The 21207-nt window shown below is 41.2% G+C and overlaps 1 protein-coding gene across 1 annotated transcript in view; it reads left to right on the forward strand.

Annotated features, from left to right (window-relative positions):
* Positions 1-21207, forward strand: part of AGBL1 (AGBL carboxypeptidase 1) — a gene marked incomplete at its 5' end in the record, with an annotated part of 692079 nt that overhangs the window by 290037 nt on the left and 380835 nt on the right. The gene's annotated exons all lie outside the window — the stretch shown is intronic.

Genomic DNA, 21207 nt, shown 5'->3' on the forward strand with positions numbered 1-21207 from the left:
AAATAGTGTGTTAAAGTTGACATTAATAATACAAAATACAATATGTCTGGCATCACTTTGTGAAGGAGATTGGGAGAGGAGAGGAGGAGGCCTGAGTACTTCTCCCTACAGCAATCCCATACTCTTCTTAATAATATTTTGGTAGCTTGATAGAGGCATTTTATCCTAGAAAGCGTCCTGACATTTATCCAGGATTGCCTGAATTTACTGCTGCAGTTACCAGCAAAAAGCTGTCAGGTTTGCAAGTTTTCTCATCCGTAGGAAGCCGGTCAATTTATTTTATTAGGATCTTTCCCAGTGCCTGACCCTAAAATAACTGATTTCAGTGTTTATATTCTTAGTGGCAAGCTAATGAAGGGGCCTCATGAGCTACCGGGAAGGTCTGAATGTCTGAGCTAAACCCAGTGAAAGCAACCAAAACTTTTCAGCCCCACCCTCTGGAAAAAGAATTTTTGTCTAGTATATTTTTAAACATTTTATTGGTTTTGTGGCACAAAACTAAATTGTTAAATTAATGGTGAAACAATTCATCAAAATAATTCCATACATTTGATGGGATTTCTCTTTCCACTTTCTGTTCCATGTTGGTAGTTGATGGATGCAACTTGTCTTTTTTTAGGATAGTCTATTTTTTACTCTGTTATTTCCCTCAAATTCTCTCTCCCATTATGTGTGTTTGGCTGGCTCTCTTTTCTCAGTGCTAAAGGCTTTTTGTGATTTTGGAGTCCCTGGGGGAAACCTTAGAAAGTTCCCTTGCAGGTGCACACAGAGAAAGGATTGTGAAGGCTTCTGAGAGTTCCGTGTCTGTCCACATGGGAAATGCTTCAGCCTTGTCGCTGACAATTCTACCCATTCAAACTCAACCCAAGTGTTGGCAAGAATGCAGAGCAATTGGAACCCTCTTGAACTGCTGGTGGGAGTGTAATAAGCTAGCTTGGAAAGCATTTTTAATGTTTCATTAAGTTAAAAAAAGTATACCTACCAGACAGTTCAGTAGTCCTCACTTTTAGGTATTTATCCAAGAGAAATGAAACCGTATGTCCACATGATTGCCTATAGCAGCTCTACTCATAATCATCCCAAACTGGGAACAACTCAAATGTTTATCAGCAAGTTCATGGATTAACCATGAACCAGTAGGTTCATTGTATGAGGCATAACCATACAATGGAATACTCTACAGGAATAAATGCTGATACATGCCATAACCTGGATGAACCTGAAAGACACAGTGAAGGAAGCCAGGCACAAAGGACTATATACTGTGGGATTCTGTTTTATGAAATTATTGAACAGGCAAAGCTAATTGAAAGTGAAAGTATGGTTGCCTAGGGGCAGGGGTGGGGGCCTGTTGACTGCAAAAGAAAACTTCGGTTGGTTGAAAGCATTCTATATCTTGATCATGGTGATGATTGCATGAACGTATACACTTGGGAAAACACACCAAACTGTATCCTTCAAATAGGTCCATTTTAGTGTACATAAATCAAACCTCAATAGCATTGATTTAAAATAAATTATTTTTTAATGTTTTATTTATTTCTGAGAGAGAGAGCATGAGCAGGGGAAAGTCAGAGAGAGAGAGAGGGAGGTACAGAATCTAAAACAGGCTCCAGGCTCTGAGCTGGCTGTCAGCACAGAGCCAGATGGGGGGCTCAAACCCATGAACCATGAATTCATGACCTGAACCAAAGTCAGATGCTTAACAGACTGAGCCACCCAGGTGCCCCAGCATTGATTTAAAATAAAAACACACAAAACCAAAACCAAATGAACTTACCTTTAAGGTTTAAGGACCCATCGAAGTTCTTCATCTGCCAAGTCCTTTGTCTAAAAACATACTCCTGTCTCTTCAAACTCTAGGGACCATTTACCCATCAGGAGGCAGACAAGAATACTTCATTAAATTATTACAAAGAAGCAAGCTCTGAATTCAAGATCTGGTTCTGCTGGCCTCTTCCTGTGGGATCTAGGAATAATAACTAATGATAAAGGCAATGAAAACGATGGGTATTTATCGATTGCTTGAAATGCCTGGTATTTGTAGTGTTTTATTTCATTGAATCAAGTACTTCGCATAGAACCAACCCACTATCAGTATTTAGTGAATAATAGGAAAAAATCCAGTCCCAGTGTTATAAATGTCTCATCATTTTATCATCATTTTGTAGATAAGGAAACCGAGGTCAGGGAGGTTAAGTGACTTTTCTAGAATCTCTGAGCTAATAGTTGGCAAATCCGAGTGTCAAGTCTAGGCCTCTAGCATTTGGTTTTCCATTAAAATAAATTTGATTTAATACAAAATATGTGACTTCCAAACTGGTTGCTCTTATGTAAAATTGTTATTATATCGAAATCATATTCCTGTGTTGACGAGCAGCTTAAAATATGTGAACAATCTTTGTAAACTCTAAAGCTTTGTTAAACTACAAGAAATAAGCAATATGGTTAAGTGTAGAATTTGGCTTTCTTTTTATCTATCATAAGAACTAACATTCATTGAGTGCTTACAAGATAGCACACGCTGTTTCAAGTACTGTAGGGCATATATATCCATTCAGTTTCTCTGAGGTGAATGTCATCATCATCATCTTTATTTTTTATAGATGAGAAAACTGAGGTTCATGTAGGTTTTCCCAGCCAGAAAAGCAGTGAGTGGCAGAGTCAGAATTTGAATGCAAATAATCTGTATAAGATATCTCATGATCATTACTGTATGCTCTGCCATCCATCCATGCATCTGGTCATCCGGCTGTCTGTCCATCCACCCTTCCATCCGTTCATCAATCTGTCTGTCCACTCATCCATCCATTTATGCCATCCATTGATCCATCTGTCCATCCATCCTTCTCCCAAACAGTTCTCTGCTTTTCTCCTTGCTACATATCTGACAAACAACATTCATTCAGTGATGCTGTCACATTATTGTCACTCATGTCAGTTGACTGTACAGATTAACAGGCTGCAAGTTATATAGATTTCTGTGTGTCAGTTGAAATCTGGCTTGACTTTTATTATTGCCAACCTGGGTTGGGTAAATTTAACATTGTAATTCATGTCACATTTACCTGGATAATGCCATCTTAAATGGAAAAGAAAAAACACGAAGAGCTAACTCCTGCAGAAAGCCATCCTTACTATTCTATCTGTAATGATTTTTTTTCTCTTTCTATTGAAAATCTGTCTATTGGCCAAATCAATCATGGGAGTTCCACATTTGACTCTTCAGCTAAATGGCTTGTGCACAGCAGTTTATTAACATTTATTCCTGAGGACCCTACTGTCCTGGGCACAGGAGGTGACAGTGGCTTCCAAGGAAGCTGAGAAGAACCCCCAACCTCAGAAGAGGCCTCAAAGGGCCCAAGTAGTTTATTCTTCAGACAGGTACCCATGTCTGAAGGCTGGATCTCACATTTGGGATAAGAATCCCAGATAAGAATAAGTTCAGAGGAGGTCTGGTCAAAGCCCTAGATTGACTAGGATGTCTCAGTGAGGAAGCTGTGATTAAACATGCCTCTAGGGCACATAAAATTTAATATATTTCATGAAAGTTTTGATGCTTCAGGCTAAGGAAGGAATAGTTACATTTTTTGTGCAACTCAGCTTTACCTGATTGGTTTTATAAGACAGCTTATTTATGAATGCCTTCACTTTCAATCTTCATAACCTGTGCTATTGTGTTAACTGAGTAGAAATGGCCAATGTTTGAACATCTCAGAAAGGGAGTGCCTGAGCTCTGCAGAAGGATATATTTATCAGCTATTCATTTTAATAGATAAATATATACAGAGAGGGGAGAGCACACACTATGTTTTATCTGGTTAGTAAACTAAATGAGAAAAAAAATCCCTTTCATTATGGAGCCTAGTCAAAGTTACATTCCCCCTTACTCCCACCTAGAAAACTGCAGAATAAAATGTCTCTATTTCTCCATCTTTATTATGATTTTTAAACTTATTGTTACCTAAATAAGTAACAATTTTTTTCATTACAAAAGTAACTTATTCCTTAAAGACTGAGCACCAGAATAATCACGTGGCTGCTAGATATGCAACAACCTTTGATCTTTGTGAGCACACGCAGAGACCTTTTTATTTGTAATGGGCTATAGGTGACCACATTAAATATTTTGACCCTACCAGGCAAAGGGAGGGGTTACTCAACAGGTTGTGGCAGCCTCCTTAAGATCCCACTGGGAACAATTCAAACACCTGAAATCTGCTTTCTGAAGAGGGCAAGAGACCCAAGGAATACTCAACACAACAGGCATCATTATAATTTTGTCTTCACTCTTCAGGGGGATTCTGGAATTAGGAAAGTGTGATTAGAGTATTTTGTATTTGGGGGCAGGTGTCCCTAAAATGCTTTAACTTCATATCTTGTTGAAAGATTTAAGATGCATCGTGAAGCCAAACACGATTAGCTGCATTCTGGGGAACGCTTGCAGGATGTGTCTGCCTAATAGTTACATTATGCAGGATTATGCAGGCTTGTTGGCTTAAAGGGTGTCAAGGGATTATATAAATTACCCACTTTTGAAAAATTCAAAATAAAGTTTTATTTTCTGCCAGTAGAAGAAAGGATAATGTTAGGAACACATATTACAGCCATCAGTTCTCATAATTCCTCTAACATCTCCCTGGGCCTGGTATAACGGAGGGCCCTAGATTCTTCCAAATGGGGTCCTCTGCCTCTTTGCTCTATTGGTGCCTTCAGTCATCTGAGCACAGTAGTGCCACCATCCAGTGTCAGTGACCCGCAGTCAACTGTGGCCCAGAAACAAATGATCCTCCTGATCTATCATCAGAAGGTCAGAAGTGGCCCAATGCTTACATCTCTCAGCCATGTTATTCACCTCACCTCATCTTCTCACATAGGTATTTTATCATCTCACATCCTCACAAGAAGAAGGGTGAGTATAGAACAATAAGATATTTTGAGAGAGACTACATTCCCATGACTTTTATTTCAGTGTGTTGTTAAAATTGTTCTATTTCTTTATCAGTTGTTGTTAATCTCTCACTGTGCCTAGTTTATGAATTAAACTTTATCTTAGACATCTATGTATAGGGTTTGTACTATCTGTGGTTTCAGGCATCCTCTGGGGGTCTTAGAATGTATCCCCGTGGCTAAGGGGCACTGCTGTGGTCCAGTATAAATGGATTGCTGGTGAAGAACAGTGGCAAGAAGGAGATGTGAATGGGATAAAAGATTGCCCTGCTTTCCTTGTTGGAAGGCCCTTTTGTATTACCGCTTTTGAATATGAGTTACACCTGGGCACCTAGGTGGTTCAGTCAGTTGAGCGTCCAACTTCAGCTAAGGTCATGATCTCACAGTCCATGAGTTCGAGCCCCCATCGGGTTCTGTGCTGTCAGCTTAGAGTGTGGAACCTGCTTCGGATTCTGTGTCTCCCTCTCTCTACCTTTCCTTTGCTCGCTCTCTTGTCTCTGTCTCTCTCAAAAATAAACATTAACAAAAATTTAAATACGAGTTAAATGCAATAAGAAGACTCAGAAGACTGGATGAGATGAAGCCAATGAGCATGATTAGTTTGTAATCTGAAGAAATGTAAAATCAAGCCAGTTTTTCTAAACCGGAGGATGGATTTCTCTAAAAAAGTGATGACTTTGAGAAGTGGAATACAAAATAAAAACACTAATTAACTCTATTAGTTGAAATGTAATATTGTAATTAACATATGACATAATTTTTATTATGCTGTATTATAATGATTTGCATGTTTGTGCTGGACACTGAGCTCTCCATTTGTACCAGTTTTCTAATTCATATTTCTCCCAACAATTCTATGTGAGCAGCAATTCTATTGTCCTAATTGTGAGATGAGAACACTGAGGTGGAGAGAGGTATGCATGTTTAAGGGCACACCACCACTAAGTGCCCTTTGCAGATTGATTATCTCAGGTTGCAGATTGGGGAATTTTTAAGTTTATCATACGCTATCCTTTGTAGTTCAGTCTTATAAGGAAGATGAGCTTGGTAAGAAAATAGATGGGAAATTGCAGCTGATTTGCAGTAGAGCCAAACTGACATATCAAGGTCCCATTGAGCACTGCTCAGACAAAGCCTTTATGAATTAATTATATCTTACAGAATTAGTTAATCATGAACTTGTAACTATTCTCACCTTTTTTGCCTTAAAAGTTTAGTAAAATTTCATACATATCTTCAAGGGAACTATTGCTCCTCAGTATGCTTGTTCACAAATTATCATTTGACCTTAGAAAATAGGAGTTTTCTACTTCTCTCTGGCTAGTCTGCCCCCACCCCCTTTTCTGCAGTTTCACGGTCCATGGCTTCAGTTACCCATGGTCAACTACATTCCAAAAATATTAAATAGGAGATTCTAGAAATAAAGAATTCATAAATTTTACATTAGGCACTATTCTGACACATGATTCAATCTTAGGCTGTCCCACTCTGTCCTGTGAAGGGGGTAAATCATCTTTTTGTCCAGCACTATGTACACTACCCACCGTTAGTGACATATCATAGGTATGTATGTCTAGGGAAAAGCACAATATAAATAGGGTTCAGTACTATCTACAGTTTCAGGTATTCAGTGGGGGGTCTTAGAATATATTCCCTGTAGTTAAGGGCAAAAGATACTTTGTTTATTCATTTTGCCAGGCACCTTTTGCCTTCTTAGTCTTTGGATATACAATAATCATGGGACCCCCTGAGTTAACAAGAGACTATTGTTTGGCCCACGTGAGAGATTTGACAGTTTAATATCCAAACCATTTCCAGCCCAAGAGGTTAAAGAATGATATAATCTTTTGTTTTTAATTTGTTTTTTTTTTTTTGGATAAGTATGCTAAGCAGGCATATTCTAAGTCAGTGGACATCAACCTTGAATGGGCTCTCCAGAAGAGCCATACAAATCATACCCTCCTTCTTGCCATGATTCTGATGTGGGGCATGGCCTGGGCATCACAGTCACTACAGGTTGCAGATGTCTCTAATGTCCCCGCTGCATGAGACCCACTGCTCTAAGATGTCCTGTTATGCCTGACCTTGTCCAGTGGGGAGTGAAACTGGATTTATAATAAACTTTGTTTCAATTATAGAAACCTCAGTGCCATCTCTGAGGGGGAGTCAACCAAGGGAGCACATTGCTATCTAAACTCTCTTTTCTTGGAGGGAAGGCATTCAACGGACCCTTTTTATGCCTAGCCACTATTTCCCCCCAACCCCCATCTGAGAAGAACATGTTAAAATATCTGGTATTTACCTAGCACTTGTCTCCCTGGAACAAACATACCGTATATGTAGATTTTTCTTAAGATCTCATTAATCCTCACAGATTTTTTTTTATTGAAGATTTCACAGGAGTATCGCACCAATAGATAGATGTTGAAAACACTGTTTTCAAAATATATGTACGTGCCATGATTTTCTAACTTAATATTTACAACCCATAACTGTTCATGTATATATGTGTATGTGTATATATATATATACAAAACACATAAAATACATAACATATATAAAACACAAACACCCCACTTGTGCTTGGATTTGTCAGTAGTTCTTTTCCAAGCTTTCTTTTACTCTTTAGTGCTCCATTTTTCTTTCTCTTTCCCTTTGCAAAAATGTTCATCTCTCTTTATGGCTGGAATTCCCATGGTGACACTTTTAGTTAGTTCACTCGCTGTGTTTGCTGAGTTCTCCTACGCTTATGTTGGGAGCTGTCTCCACAGGCAGACCATTGGCGTGTCCATTACTTGAAATCTTCCCATAGAGTCCCTCCAGCCCTACCAAGTCCATGCCAATCTTTGCTGTCTGGTATTGGTTCTCTTTAGTCAGTTGCCTACAAACTGAGTTGCTCCATCAGTTGAACAATAAGATATGGTAATCATAATTGCCAGCATCTATTTCAAAAGGCCAAGTCATGTAGGAATTGGGAACATACACTCGGGGGTTGGGCGGATCCAGATCCAGATTCTACCTTGTTAGAGGATATGACCATTCTGTGCCTCTTCTTTTGGGTTGTTGTAAGGATTAACTGAGGTAGTCATGCATTGAGTGGAGTGGAGTGCATCTGGTGCATAAGTGATCAATCAAGTGATATTCTTATTGATGCCACCACACCTTCAAGTTTCAGGCCCAGCTTTCACTCTTTTTTAAAATCTTTCTTGACTCTCGCAGAGAGACTTCATACCTTGTTTCCCTCCTGCCTCATTTCCACCCCCTTTGTATAGACACTCCTTTATTTCTTTTTGTTAGCTTTTCTCTGTTCCCTAGACTGTAAACTCTTGAAGCAAGGGATGCGTTAAATCATTGTATCCTACTGCCAGATACAGAAGCATATCTTGAAAGCATCGGGCCAGGCAGAGAATTTGCTGCCTGCATTTAAATGTAGGTAGGATGGTAGGATGTAGGTAGGTAGGATGTGCTTGGACGGTTTGCACTGAGCCCTTGACGAGAAAATGCATGTGAGTTTCTTCCCTTGCAATCTAGGAAGAAAGCACTAGATAAGAAGGCCTTCATGGACATCAGGCCTTTTTCTAACTGGACTTAAAGTGGAACTTTACGTAAAGTTTGCAAGGTCTGGTTTTCAGAATGGAAATGTAGAAATTCTGTGTATTGCAAAATGTCGGCATGCTGAAGCTCAAATTACCAAGTTCTTCAGGGAATAAGCAGCTGAGTGTGTGGTATAGTTTCTTAGACTCCACTGCCATAATCTGTAGTCCAGGCACTTGGCTCCTTCATTTTGGTTCAGGTGAATTCCTGGGGCAGGTTGTGTTCCCTAAGAGGGGCTTGAAATCCTCTGTAATGAGGACCGTTACAGGTTTGCTTGTCCTTACTCTTCTGGGGATAAAATCACTTTAAGTGGTTGGTAAAGAGTCTTAAGTGATCTTGTCATCAGTCCTCACTGGCCCTTTAGGAACAGGCCTTCCATTCTTTCTTTCTTTCTTTTAAGGTTTATTTATTTTGTGAGAGAGAGAGAGAGAGAGAGAGATGAATGAGAGAGAGCACGTGCAAGCGAGAGAACGAGCACAGGAGACCAGGAGGGGCATTGAGAGAGGGACAAAGAGAATCCCAAACAGGTTCCATGCTGTCAGTGCAGAGCCTGGCACGGGGCTCGATCTCACAAACCATGAGATCATGACCTGATCCAAAATCAAGAGTCAGATGCTCAACTGACTGAGCCACCCAGGCGCCCCACAGAGCTTCCATTCTGATGGGATCTGAATTGGGCTGAAACTGTCACTAATAAGGTTCCTCTGCTTATTGCTTCCAAACTGCAGTGCTCATGTTTGTAGCATAACCTTCATCACCAAGGAATAATGAGAAAGGTTTGTGAATTCATTAGCTAATAAGCCAATGATCATGGCATTAAGAGAGTGTTGTACAGGGGTGCCTACGTGGCTCAGTCGGTTAAGCGTCTGACTTCAGCTCAGGTCATGATCTCATGGTTCGTGGGTTCGAGCCCCGTGTCCGGCTCTGTGATGACAGCTAGCTCAGAGCCTGGAGCCTGTCTTCAGATTCTGTGACTCCCTCTTTCTCTGACCCTCCCCTGCTCACAATGTCTCTGTCTCTCTCTCTCAAAAATAAATAAAACATTAGGAAAAAAAGAGAGCGTTGTGCAAAATAGGTATAAGAGGAACATGGAGGATTTAGGAGAGACAAATGATTGGTCTTGAAACTGAATGGGAACTGACTTTTTTTCATCTCCTCTTCTTGAATCTAATTCAGCTAAATCAGTGGGAAAGGCAGAGGGGATTGTGAATATTTTTTAAAAGCATATTTTCAGTAGTTGGTGAGGACAGAGGTTACAGTAGTGGTGGCTTCTCTGTGTAAACTATTTCCTCTTCAGGCCCTCCCATGGCTTCCATTTTCAGAGGGTGATGCATCTCAGAGTAGAATATGGAGGAAATTGGGGTCAATGTCAAGGGTGACAGAATGTGTCAGAGTGACCTCCCCAAAAGGTGTATGTATATCTTAATCCTAATAGCCTGTGATTGTGACCTTGTTTGGAAAGACAGTCTTTGCAGATATAACTAAGTTAACGATCTCAGGATGAGATATCACCCTTTATTATCTGAATGGACTCTATATCCAATGGCAAGTGTCTTTATAAGAGACAGAAGAGAAGAGACACAGAAATGAAGGTCATGGGAAGATGGTGTAAGGAGTAGCCACAAGCCAGTTTCTGGAGTCACCAGAAACAAGAAGAAAGGGGTAAGGAGTCTCCCCAAGAGCCTCTGGAAGGCACACCACTCTGATTTCAGACTTGTGACTTCCAGAACCATGAGAGAATAAATTTTCATTGTTTTAAGTCACCAGGGTTGTGAAGATTTGTTCAGGTAGCCACAGGAAATGAGTACAAGTAACTGGAATATATATCAGTGAGGCAGTTGTAAAGTTCATGGGTTTTGGTGAATAAAAAAGTTTTACTTCTGTGAGGCAAACATGGTTAATATTTTGATGTATAAACTTTTATCATTTTGCATGTGTACATATTATGTATAGTTTTCCCGACATTTCCCTTTTTTATTTTAAAAAAAGGTCATATAACCCACTTTGTGTTAATCTGTTTTCTTTCCTCATATCAAAACTATTCTTCTGAGATGCCTCCTTTAATGACTATATCCTAAGTATTTTGTCACAGGAAGGATAGAAAATAATTTATTTGCCACTATACTGTTGTTAGAGTTTTAGTTACTTCTGTGAATGCCATTATTGTCAGTCCTTGCCCACACTGTAGATTATTACCCCAGAATTGATTCCCATTGTGGAATTTCTGGGTTGGGTTTCTTAACATTTTTTTTTTTTTTTTTGCTTTTAATAAGTTGTACCAAATTGCCCTTGGACAAGTGTCCTGACTTGCACCTTTACCTGGAGTGTGTGGGTGTACCCATGTTCAGAATGTCTGTTCTGAGCACTGGGTGTTATATGGAAACCAATATGACAATAAACTATTTGTAAAAAAAAAAAAAAAAAGTTCTGAAAGCCATGAGGAAGAATATTAAGGTGAGGAATATTTATATAATGGTGTGCAGTCTAGTTGGGTTAAAGCCTAGAAATAGCATGCAGGGCTTTGAATAACATGCTCAGAACTTTGAGACTTACTCTAATGGCAAAAGTACACTTGGATATTTTTGTCTTCATTTTCGTTTGTGTGTTTGTTTTGTTTCTGCCACTGAATGATGGTGACTATTTTCAATGGGTAGGCTTTGTCAGTCCAATGGGGCTCAGTTTTATCAAAGAAGAGGAAGAAAAAAAAAGTGAAATATTTTCCATGAAATGGAAATTGAACGTAACAGATGAAGGACAGAGAAAGGACAAAGAAAAAGTCATTTTTCTGTCTTGGTCTTTTGCCATACAGAACTTCATGGTGGTTTGTGACAGTAATGATGGCCACCATTTATTGAGTAACTATTATATGCTAGGTGCTTTTTTAACCTTTTATTGAATGTCCCATAACAATTCAAGTAGGTATATTAAATGCCATTTTATGGATAAGGAAGCCAGAGACTAGTCAGGTCATGTAGTTTGTCCAAGATCATACAATTTGTAAATTATAGGGCCTGGAAAAAAACTTTTATCAGTTGCTTCAGGAGCAGCATGTTTTGGTTCTCTTATTAACTCATGTCTCTGAGACCAAGGGCATAGTGGGCTTAGGTTGACACACAAAGTGAATGTCCTGCAGAGTCACCTTCTGCACATAACCTTCTGCAGATTCTGCCAGACCTACATTTTAGAACCAGAAGGAACTTCAGTGTTCATCTAGTTCACTGTCTGCTGTACTGAAGTCCTCATTCACATTTAAGATAGTTACTTTCTGTTTCAAAACTTGACTGAATTACACTTGAAAGACCCACTTAATATAGTGGAGAAGTGGAGTGAAAGAGGGAAAGCTGTGTTTGCTTCTAGAGAGGCTAACTGCTGAGTAGAAAAAGTGATGTATGGATAGTGTTAGAAGCCCAAGAGTCGGTTGTGTTGTTTTCAGCCTTATCCATCTTTCACAGCTTAGGAATTCTCGTGCTAAGGAGAAAGAAGAAATGTATTCCTGACCCATAACTGTGATGAGTTAACCTACTTTGGTACTATATTTATAATCCTTTTGAGCTCCTTGGAGGAAAGATGCAATAGGAATATAAAATAATAACAGAGCTAACCTTCAAGCATTTTCTGAACACCCAGGTGTGGTTTGAGGTTTAATGAGTTTGTGTTAGTAAAATATTCTGAGATCCCAGTTGAAGGGAGCTAGAGAACCCACATGGTTATTAATTATTATTATTATCAACTCCTGCCCAGAGTCATGGAGATTGATGGCCTTCACCATTTTTTTTTTTATCCCCAGGAGGGGAGCTGCAGGTGCCAGTCCAGTGTGCAATAAATGTCTAATCCCTTAGAAGGATTAACTCTACATTGGCTTAAAAAATAAAATAATGATTTCCCATAATCTATTCTGAATAAACTGCTCAGTCCCCCTCCTGTTTCATCTAGTGACTCTTGGTACCTGTAATGAAAACAAACTGGACTAAAATTCTGCCTGGACCCTTTGTGTTTTACATTGGATGGCCCTGCAAAGAAACTTCACAGATTTGTACCATTTCTATAAAATCAGAAGAGGAAGAGGCAGAGAATGGGGAGTAGTTTTGCTTGATCTGTGGTGTATTTTGCTTACTCTGTACCATACTGGCTAGTTCTTGCCACCCAGCACATCTCTCCCAGGTCTATCTATGGTCAACATCTACCAGGATTGTTAACAGTTATCGTATTTTAAATGGTCTTAACTACCCCAACAGAAGCTTCAGAAGCTAAGCCAAAATATGTTTCCTGGGTTCCACGCTTGTCCTGAGGAGGCAAGGGGCAAAGGTGGTGGCTGCTTAACTCTTCCCCAATCACGGTCTCTTATCATTGGCTGAGAAACACAAGGGGAAGATTTGGGCAGATGGAATGGTTCAAGTGCATCTTAAAAGTGATTACAGAAAAGTTTCATTGGTTTTTGAGATACAAACATTTAGCGGTTAGAATAAACAAACTTCTGCATCCCTACAATTATCGCCTGCCAATGCAGATGCAGCTCAAATGAATCCCAGCTCATCTTGAATGCAGCGATGATGTCTCCAAATGAAGCTTTCTGCTATTTTAGCTAGAGAGGGAGCCGCTGGCATTCAGCGGAATGATCTTGTGATGACGTCCTCCCTGTTTTCCAGTGAAGTTTGAAGGACATTTCCAATCAGGTTAATGAGGACCTGCTGATTCAGAGCTGAAATGGTTTGTTTACATCTCCCCTCTTGTCTATCCATGAAGCACCATTCTCTTTCATCAGCCGGCCAATCAGAGCCCACAAGAGCAACATCTGGCTTGAGCAGCTGCCAAGAAAGGAAGCACACTTTTTGTCCCCTCAAGCTAGTACGAAGTGTGTGTAATTGAGAACCTGTAATTGCAAGAAGGCACAGACCTAGGCAACAGCCCTAAGGAGGAGCTGAGACAGGTGACAAGGAAGCATAGGCAGGCTGTGTGGGACTTTTAAGGGGGTCTGAGTGGGGCACCCGGGTGGCTCAGCCAGTTAAGCATCCAACTTCAGCTCAGGTCATGATCTTGAAGTCATCTGACTTCAGCTCGGTTCATGATCTCGCGGTTTGTGAGTTCAAGCTCCGAGTCCGGCTCTGTGCTGACAGCTCAGAGCCTGGAGCCTGCTTTGGATTCTGTGTCTCCTCCTCTCTCTGACCCTCCCCAGCTCATACTGTCTCTATCTGTCTCTCAATAATAAATGTTAAAAATTTAAAACAAAGGGGGGGGGGGCGGAGGTAGGTTGAGGTGGTAAGAACCACCCAGGGTAGGGCTATGATTCAGTTGATTCTGTTTCATCCATGTGGGGCTAGAGAGGTTATTGTGACATGTGTCTGATGATGCCTGTGCCACTTTTTAATTAGATGGAAGTTAAAACAAACAGGAGAACTCAATGTTTTTTCATACTGTACATGTAAGGGATCATTGATGAATCTAGGAAGCATTGTCTTGATTCTATGGCTAATCCGCCCTGAGCCCAGATTTCTTCCTATGGAGATATGTGACAGGCTAAGATAGAAACTGGTTTGGGGGTGCCTGGGTGGCTCAGTCAGTTGAGCATCCGATTCTTGCTATTGGCTCAGGTCACAATCAAGGATCATGGAATGGAGACTTGCATTGGGCTCCAAAGCTGGGCATGGGGCCTGATTGGGATTCTCTCTCTCACTCCTTCTGCCCCTCTCCCCCACTTGAATGCTCTCTCCCCTTCTCTTTAAAAGAAAGAAAAGAAACTGAGTTTTTGCCTTTACCTTTCCATGCAAGCTCACTGGAATGCTATTGCCTGAGTAGAAGATGCATTTTAAAAGGACAGCCTAATGGTGATGTATTCCATATCTTCTCAAGAAATCCCCAAGATTTTCTCCCTTCTCTTGGGGTCTGTTTCGTCTCAACCCTGTGACTGTGCTTCTCAACCAAGGTGGTTGCTGTAAAGTTGCTCTCAGAACATTTTAAAAGCTGGGTGAAGTGAGGTAAGAAACACTGAAGGTGATTGAGATAGTGTGAAAAGTCTCCTAGATTTTTCCAGTTTGCCTTACCTTTTTACACCCCCCACCTTACTTTGGACCTCTGCCTTTGTAAATTTCTACCTGCTGTTGGCTTATAAAGCAGTAAAGCAACTAACATTGAGCCTCAGTGATCTCTGAGAACCTCTCACAGAAGGGCAGGGCACACATGAGGCCAAGTACAAAGCAGTGGGCAAAGTGGGCTGTACCAAGTGTTAAGGTCAAAGCACCCTGAGCAAGATGTTGGCTGACCTACTGATGATCCTGTCAGACTTTTGACAGGACCTGATGACAGTGTTCTCAGAACAAGCACAAGAAAACAATACTATACTAGAAACTCAGGATTGAAGTTAAGCATTTCCTCACATGTTGTATTGAGTACAGTGGTTGCAGGGGTGTTAGGTCCAGTTATCCAGCAAAGCTTTACCGAGGACTGGGGACTTGGATCAGGGATAGAATGGTGAACAAGGAAGACAGTAGCTTTCATGCAAACTAAAGTCTGTGTTCTGAGGCAACGGTAGTGATTTCTAATGGAAAGTAACTTCTCTCCCGGGAGGAGAGACACGAACTGGCTTGGGGAGGATGACGAGGGGCAGTGATGGCGCAGGTGCAGCACCATCGGATGGAATAGCATGTTCAAAGGCCCAGCAGGGGGGAGCAATGTGGTACATTGAAGACCTAAAGAAGACACGAGTGGCCTCCCCAAGTAACAGGTGCCTTCAGTTGGGTTTGCTGGGGTAGCAGTCTCTGAGAGAGAGAGATCTGTGGGCAGGAAGTTTACTGATGAGTGTGCTCAGGATCAACAGTGAAGGCATGGACAGAGGGCAGAATGGCTGCAGGTCAGTAGCAACCGAGGTCTCATCTGGTTCCTTAGACTGTCCGCAGCTAAGATGCTCTTCAGAGCCCTGAGGACAAGGGGCCAAACCTTTCCGTTCTCACATAGAAGATCTTGTAGGTTACCCCCAGGGAAAGGATGTGACCAAGACTAGGACAGATTTGGGGGCTGAAAGAAATAATTCTCAGAGAAAATCCCAGCTTAGAGTTGAGTTATACAGCATTCTTCCTCCGCCCCCTGGACGTATTAATTCTCTGTGTGTTCTGGATAAAGGTATCTCTCGGCAATGCTCAGTGTATGTCTTTGGTGCACTTGTAAAAATACCTTGAGTGGTTATTGAATCCTCTACTACAAATCAGAGTCAGAATTAATTTTGAATGGATGAATCTGCACCTGGAATGACAATTAAATGCAGTTTAATATTATCAAGAGTTGGCCAACAATGACCCACGGGCTAAATCCAACCCTCCCAACCCCCATGTTCATTTTTTTTTTTAAATTTTTTAAATTTTTTTATTTATTTCTGAGAGAGAGAGACAGCGTGAGTAGGGGAGGGTCAGAGAGAGAGGGAGACACAGAATCCGAAACAGGCTCCAGGCTCCGAGCTGGCAGTCAGCACAGAACCTGACGCGGGGCTCTCGAACCCACCAACCGTGAGATCATGACCCGAGCCGAAGTCGGCCGCTCAACCAACTGAGCCACCCAGGCGCCCCAACCCCCATGTTCTTAAGTCACTGCTTTGGTAGAATCTTTTGTAACTCATCCCGCTTTTTCAGTCTCCCTCTGAGGTAAAAGTCCTTCTTCCCTACTTGCGCTTTGTTAATCACATCATCGTAATGGTTGTCACATTTTATTATGCACACGTGTAAGTTTGCCTCATTGGCAGGTTGACGAGATATCACGGGTACGGACTCTGTCCCTTCAGCTTTGTGGCCCAAGCACCTGGCACACTTCATTTCCCTCCAAAGCCAAAAGACAGCTGTTTTGCTGCATGAATGAAAGAGATAAATGTAGTAAATATACTTGTTATGAATAAAGGACCCAAGGATAGCTGTGAGAATACTGTTGAACATTATTCAGAATTTTTATTATAACTTCATTTTCTCAGGGTTACTCTTATCAGTAAGACATTGGTCAATACAGTTAAGATCCATGTATCTTTGGGATTCACATGCTCTTTCTCCCTCCTTATGTCTCCCTGCTTGTAGAAACCTGTGTCTCAGCTATGCCTGTCTCTATTTATTGACCCAACTCCTGTCAATGCTCTTATTCACCTTGGAGCTCCACACCCAGGTTCCTGGTGACCTTTGACCATATCAATACCTAGTGGCCTAGTTTCCAGCTTGAGTCTTAAATGCCAATCCTACCTGCATAATTTTCCATATCATTCTCTTTGCAAAGCTTGTTAGATGTTTATTTTCATGTCATGGTACCCCATGGGACTCAAATCATACTGCACCCACTTTTCATGGTTTTGGCCAGGATCAGTAGTCCCCCAGTGCTTTGTGGTTTTAACCCCTGTGCTAGCTCTTGTGCCTGCCTGTTCTGTCTTAACTCTGATCCGCAGACTTTCCTGACCCTCTAGAACTGGCACCAAAAGTCATTCTATAATCAGAACTGAAATAGTGGAGGGGGTCAGGTTGTTAGGGAATGGATACATGGTGCTCCATTTTCCCAGAAGCAAGGTCAGTCCACCTGAAATTTTCTCCCTTCCTATTGCAGCTCTTTGCTTTAAAAAGGAGCTTCTTTCCTCCAAGGGCAGCTTCTCCCAAACTCCGTGACAGCTGAAGTGAAGCCCCAGGCCTGGGATGCTGGTGGAGCCATCTACTCTAGTGCCAGTGACCAGCATGATAGTGAAAATAGTAGCTAATAAGTGATGCAGAATTATAAACTCATCACGCACATTTCATCCTGTGCTGGGTCAATGCAGAATATGCGTCTCTTAAAGACCCTTCTTAGAAACCCAAGTGTCTTTAGTGATGAAATGAGCTCTAAATTGAAAAGACAAGGCCCCCTGTTTTTTCAAAGTGGCTTCGATCTAAAGGGAGACTCCATTTGCAAGAAGGCCTAGTGTTAGATAGCAAGTTTTATACATTTAGGTGGCCCCTCAGTCTCACCTATAAAGGAACCAACTGCAGGATTAATATTATTTTTCCTATATTTGTTCAAGACTCATCCAACAACACTACCTCCCAATGTTGAATGTTGTGTTTATTCTAAGCAGCCAAACTTCTTTATTTGGAATTAAGTCTCTGAGCTGGTGACTCCTGGGAAGTGGAGAAAACCAGAAACCAGCCTAATGGAATGGCCCTGTGTTGGACCTAATAATTACTGAGAGCACACTGGTTTGCCGCGTGCATCTGTTTCATGTAAAGAGTTCTCGAAATATATGGATGGGGTTCAAATCTCCTCCTTTGCCTTCTTATAATTGAGTAGGTTTCACCTGGTTGAAGCAAAGAACGAGCACCAAACATCTTTAACTAATCCTGAACTTTTTGGTTCACTCCCCAATTTGGTTTCCGGTCATATTGGCCCACGATTTTAGTTGTGGTGTTTCAGCTAAACAACAGCTGGGAGTTGACAGGCAGCCAGCTGCAGCCTGCTAAAGCAAACACTTGAGCTCCTAAATGTATAAAAATGATAAAATGACTAGACATATAGGTTTCTAATTGCAGCCAGGATTCTGCAGCTGGGAAGTCACCAGAAGATATATATTCTGTGTTGTAATCCAGCAATCATGCACTCCACCCCAGCTGAAGAGCACTTCCCTTTCCCCCACCCCCAAGATTGCTGCCAAAATGTGAAGTCCATTTCCAGCCTGCAAATGATGTTCACTTCTTATTAAGGAGCTGACCCGACTCCAGACTTATAAATCCAGCCAAAAGCTGAGCCAGGGAGATAGATCAGTTGAAGTTTGAAGGGGAAATGATGATAAGATAATGCCAGAAATAGGACTCAGATGCAAGTCCCAGGTGAGATATATGGAGGTCACAAAGGCAGCCCCCCAATCCAGTCTCGCCTTCAACATCATACACAAGATTCAGAGTGGAGCCTCTTGTTTCCTCTCTTCAACCTTCTGATACTCCTCCTCTCTCCTACTTCCCCTTCTCCCTCCCCCCACTCCCCGTCTTCCTCTTATCTCTACATGCATGCCCTCCTTCCTGCAAACAACTGTACAACTCATCACCCTTCTCTGCTGGGCCTGTTCCCACAATGGGGAGACGTTCATCTTACTGGAACATCTCTCCCAAACACTAAGAGGGCTTTCTTCTTCCTTTGAAGCAGAAATTTCCCTGACATCAAATATTCATCCCTCTATCTCTATATAGTTAATCTTCCAAGCATTTGTTCTTGATCTGGGGGGAGGGGGAAGAAATGACCAAACTTTTGTAGTTCGTTTTCTTCTGCTTGAAATTTGGCTCTCAACACAGTCATTTCTCAGTGGATTTAAAAAGCTGAACACTTTCTTTGTTCTCTCTTTCCCTGGAGTATTGATCCTCACTCTGTTGGACTAACTAGTCTTAATAGCAGAAGGACTGGTAGGGCAGGGAGAGGGTGGTGTGTCACAAAGGAGACCAAGAAAGGACAATACCTCTGGGAGAGTCTAAAGCATTATCTGGCAATGTCATTGGGCCCATGGCACTGCACTGCCCTGGCTTTTTGCTCTTTTGTGTTAGAACAAAAAATCCTTAATAGAAGGGACCTTTTATTTGTTCTTTAGGGTCAAGCCCAGAACCTGATATGTCACATATACTTAAAAATAATGCTTATCAGTGAACAGTGAATGAATGAACCCCTATCAAATCTGGTTGGATCTGTCTGTGCTGATGGTAGTGACCTACATTTGCAAGATTTGCTAAAATGTTTCCACATTTATCATTTAACTTGATGTGACTATTAGTGAATTGTCACTTTTTTCTATACTTTCATGAATGAGCCAGAAAGCATAAAAATAACCAATCACTTTGGGGCAGAGAATTTAACTAGAAGGAGCCATGACACAGATGATTGGTTGTATCGCCTACCTGGCCTGTTGCAGTTTAGATCAGAGTCAGCAAGTCATAGCCTGTGAGCCAAATCTGGCCTGTAGGTCATTTTTGTAAATAAAGTTTTATCAGAACACAGCCATGCTCATTCATTCCATAATGTCTGTGGCTGTTTTCTCACTTCAGTGGCAGAGCTTAATAGCTGTGAGTGATGGTCAGGCACACAAGGCCCAAGATACTTACTGTTCGGTCCTTGATGGAAAAGATGTGTTAACCTCTGGTCTAGATTTTACTAACAGCAGATGTACATGTCATGTTTGAGGATGTCAAGGAAAGTAAGAAAATCCTGTCTGCCTTTGGAGCTCCTCTTGATTTTGGGGTGGTGTTTTCTGATAGATGATATACATAATACACTTTAAAAGAAAGCCTTGGAAGTAAGCATGGGGAAAGTAAATAAAAGACAACATGGAAACAACCCCTTCAGTCGACATATAGGTGAAGGCACACTGGAATACTCAGGGGCTTTTTACTCTAGTTTGTTATGGGGTCTCAAAAAACTCAGCGTGAAGCACTTCTGAGGTCCCATCATTCCACAATGCATCTGTGACATTGCACTGAGATCTGCAAGCCTCCCTCCTGATCTCATACTTTCTGTTGTCTTTACACTTGAGAAGTCACTCCAGATGCGATTCTGCTGAAAGTAACATAATTAGGTCTGAATGCCTTTCATCATCCATGGAGTGGGTAAGGCTGCCTTTGCTCTGAGAACTTAATTTCCCCCCCATCCCCCACCCCTGAAAGGATTCCAGAGTAGAGTGAACATATGGGACCTCTCACACCTGTAGGCATTTTAGCAATTTCCTCTGATGAATCCATTTGTAACCCTCTGCTCAGTTATACCAATGGGTTCCTCTTCTTTTATTTTTTTAAATTTTGTTGTTCTTGTTGCTTCTGAAAGAAATTGCCTTTTCTAGGGGCCAGGGAGTCATGAGATATTATGAGATATCTGGTTAGCAGTTAGAGATTTTTGCATTTGGTTGACCTTAATTTTGATAAATTGGGTTGGATTTTTCTAAAGGTAGATTCTCTTTATCTGTCTTCATGACAACACCAGTTTTCTAGAACAAGTTCAATTCCAGGATTTGCAATTTGGCTCTTTATCTTGGTGACTATCATTTAGCTTTACTAGTTTTATCAGTGAATTATAGATAAGGGCACTGATTGCAACCTGATTAAGTGACCTTGAGATTAGATTGAAATCCTGTAAGAAAAATATTGAAATGGAGGCATCTGCTGTGTTAAAATAGGCATAGACTTTGGAATAAGAATATCTGGACTCGAGTCACATCTCCATCACTCCAAGACTGTAGTTGACTTGCTTTGTAACTTCCCTGAGCCTGTTTCCTCTCCTGTGAGATATGGATGATCATAATATCATTACCCTCACTGAATTAAACTTTATTAATTTTAAAAATTCTCTTGACCATATAATTTTTCTAGGCTCTTCGTCTGGCACTATGGTTATACAAAAATATACTGGAGAGTCAGATACATAGAAAGATGGTTTCAATGTAACTTGGTACAGATCTTATGGAATATGATCTGGGTTGTATAGGGGTATAGGAGAGGGATTTTTTTTTCAGTCTGAGTTTCCAGGGAAACTTCCTCTGAGACATGATACCTAAGCAGTTACTGGATTAGTGTCATCAAGAGAAGGGTACTTAGGTGGTGCGTGTAGTGACCAGGTCATGAGGACCTTGTGAGCCTTGCTCAGAGTCCCCAGTTTATCTGGAGCACTCTAGGGGTCCAATGAGGGGGTGTGAGATGACAAGATATA

Source organism: Crocuta crocuta, unplaced genomic scaffold (genome assembly GCF_008692635.1).
Source record: "Crocuta crocuta isolate KB4526 unplaced genomic scaffold, BGI_CrCroc_1.0 scaffold7, whole genome shotgun sequence".
NCBI lineage: Eukaryota > Metazoa > Chordata > Mammalia > Carnivora > Hyaenidae > Crocuta > Crocuta crocuta.